This window comes from Pecten maximus, chromosome 15 (genome assembly GCF_902652985.1).
Source record: "Pecten maximus chromosome 15, xPecMax1.1, whole genome shotgun sequence".
Taxonomy (NCBI): domain Eukaryota; kingdom Metazoa; phylum Mollusca; class Bivalvia; order Pectinida; family Pectinidae; genus Pecten; species Pecten maximus.
The window spans coordinates 36,499,571-36,502,878 of NC_047029.1; positions in this window are offsets into that span (position 1 = coordinate 36,499,571).

Sequence of the window (3,308 nt, forward strand, 5' to 3'; positions counted from 1 at the left end):
TAAAAAAAAAAAGTTTATAAAAAAAAAAAATTTTTTCAATACATACAGTAACTACACAAAACCTACAATTAATAACAATGTATACTCATTACTATTATAACAAGTAACGTTCAAGATGATGAACGAAATCATCTACAAAAGTATTGGCATGCCATTCTGATTAAAGATATTCGGTGATGTCATTCATAGTCATTCCCATTTCTCGGTGAACCAAGTAATAGATACAATGTTGACCACACACTAGAGAGTTCAAATGCTGTACTGCAATGGGATTATAAATCCATGTTTTACATTGCTGGTTTAAGAAATTGATACAATCTAATTGAAAGGCAGACAATCATAAGGATCATAATATTCTCCACGTTTTTCTTCATCTATATACATAGCAATCCAATGTTGCCCTTGTTTATTATCTGGGTCAGTATTACAAACCATGAGACTAGGAACACTTAAAGGACATGAAGGTAATGTATTTCTAGCATACACTCCTGCAAAATGAGGAGAAAACGGCTTGTAGGATCAGTTCTATTTCTGAAGTATTCATCATGCACTATAATCAAAAAGAATTTGCCTGTTACGATCTATTTCTATGATGTTTTCAAAGTCAGCATACACCACAATGTTGATGGTATTGGGTAGGGCTGTCCCGAAATGCATTTCCAAAGACAAGTTTCCCTTTTTCATAAGATGAAATATGCCCACTTCTGAAAGGTCAGGTGTCAGATCGAATCGAAACAGGATAAAACCAGTGCCATATTCATTCTTTGAGATGTTATTACCCTCGTCACGAGACGTTTTGCCGGTAGTGTTAAACAGACACATGTAGCTTCTTACGCAATGTTTCTGAGTGAAATTTGGCTGCAAAGGCTTGGTGAGGACTTGTTTGCCATCCACGTTCAGGACAATAAAATTAACATCAAAATCTTTAAAATGAAAAGGATTCTTGGTGATGAGTTCACTATAGACATCAATGTCTACACATCCAATGACCAATCTCGTAGGCATTTGTCCTTTACAAAATTGTGATTTCCTCTTGGAACAGAAAATACTTTCATTACAATTCTTCTGATTGGGTATTTGGCAGGTGATATTTCCAAAGCTTTTGTATGGGCTAGTCTCACTGATTTTGAATTTTTATCACGTTTAGATAGACGTCCTTGATGACAATTTTGAATTCTTTGTCTTGCATTATTGACAAGATATCTTTCCTGATGCTGTTGACAATTTCCTATGTAGCCAGGGTTATCGTTTTCTGCAGTGTCCATTTGCGCAGCTGTGTCCTTATACCACATTCCACTGGTCAACTGAAATTCTTTAGCTGCAGAACCATAGCTGAGTAGCGTTCCCAGGTAAGCTCTGAATGGATACATATTGTTGGGTGATGAGACTAGTTTTTCTTTGAGACAAACGCTGACATCTCCAAAGAGAGAATGCAACCAAAGATTAACAGGTGCAACGTTTGCATCAGTTTGGTTGTTGCTATCATTATTGAGGATCTGTGCTTTCACGTAGAGGGAAGTATTTGCTAGATCCAAGTAATCATCTCCAGCTCCTGATACGTCAAAGACATAAGGGCCACCATCATTGACAGATGTGACCGTTCCAATTTGATGTCAGTATCCATCTTCCACACTGGTTTGAGTGGGTGGTGTATCAAATAAATCTAATTCTGACTGGACACATTCACAGGAGTTCTGATGAACTAAAGACATTTTTCAATGCCACTCTGTATAAACTACGCAAATGTTACACATACACACACATATATGCCTTTTTGGGTGTGTGTGTGGGGTGGGGTGGGGGTAATCATACACCAAAAATATCTTTTGCTCTATGCTGATTGGATGATTCTTTTCTTTTCTTTTACTTTTTCTCCTTCTCCTTCCAGCTTAAGCTGATCTCTAGCTTCAATGGCATATTTTCTTACATCAGTTTTGATGTATTTCCCTTTTAGCAAATCACTAGTCAATTTTATGCCAGAATCAATTGATTGTTTCCTACAAGTATCACTCCTTTCTTCACAATTGGAGTGATGCTCTTCATTCCAGAATGAAGTAAAGGCTTAATGGTTTTAAATAAACCTCTATACAGACCTCCTATACCATGACCTCCCTGCATTCTTGATCCTCTAAGGACATTTCCACTACCACCTTCCCCAGCTTCATTCAAGTAATACCTGTCAAATAGGTTTCTATCACTTTGGTGAGCAGCTTTCATATTGATTGCTTTTCTTAAGTTTGAACCTAATAATAGTTTCTTATATAGACCTTTTAGTTCTGATAAATTGAACCTAGAGAATGCCTCTCAAAATGCAGGGTGACGACAACTTTCCACTCTCAAATGGAATTGGTTTACCTGTATCGTCTCTCAAAATTATTTCTATTTCTTGACATTGACGTTGTTGTAATGGTACATAATGAATTGGTTGGAATTTATTACTGATGCCATGTCCTGAAATATCCTCAATTGGAACTATTCTGACAAATGGAACCCTGGAATCACCCACCATCTGTGGTTAAACCAAAGGACAGTAGACATAAATGGAATAAAAACCTTGACGAACGTCAGCCATGCTCCTGCCAGTGTGTTTTCCTTCAGAAAACCGTGAAGACTTAAATCCTAACAATTTCGTCAGCATAGGACAGAGATTTAAAAGTGTAAAAGTTCTGAGGAGTTACGGCACTACTGTATTAGTTCCGACTCCTGAGACCAGTGTATCCTCGTATAGTGATTTTCAAGCTCGTCAACTCTGTGGTTCTGTCTCGAAATTTACAGCTGGCTACAGTTCAATGGAATGACAACACAGTTTATAAAGTTCAACATTTTATTATATGAAGATTAGAAGTGATGAAACATGATGACTGAATATATACACAATGCTCACGTAACCTAACTGTGCGTCCGGTCCATATCTCGTATGAAAAATATCCACCCCTGTCCCTCCCTGGGGATAAATGTACCCAAAAATACAACGACTAAAACATGCCTACAACGGGAAAAGACCACCCGAAATAACGACGGAATTACTGACTATATCATGCCTATAATTGAGAGAAAAATACCACCCAACCCGGGATAATTTAGAGGTTTAAGTCCGAAATCTACTGCATACCTGACTCTGTGAAGGAGAAAGACGAGCCGGCCAGCTACATGTAATTATAAGCTTCTGCCAGACTGTCGTATAATACTAAAATTCCCAGCTATATAGCTGTGGGAGAACAGGTCACTATAGCCTTACTATGACTTATCAGTATCAGTTGTTATACCGTTATCACTGTGAGTCCCTTTAATAGTACTATCCTTTAATT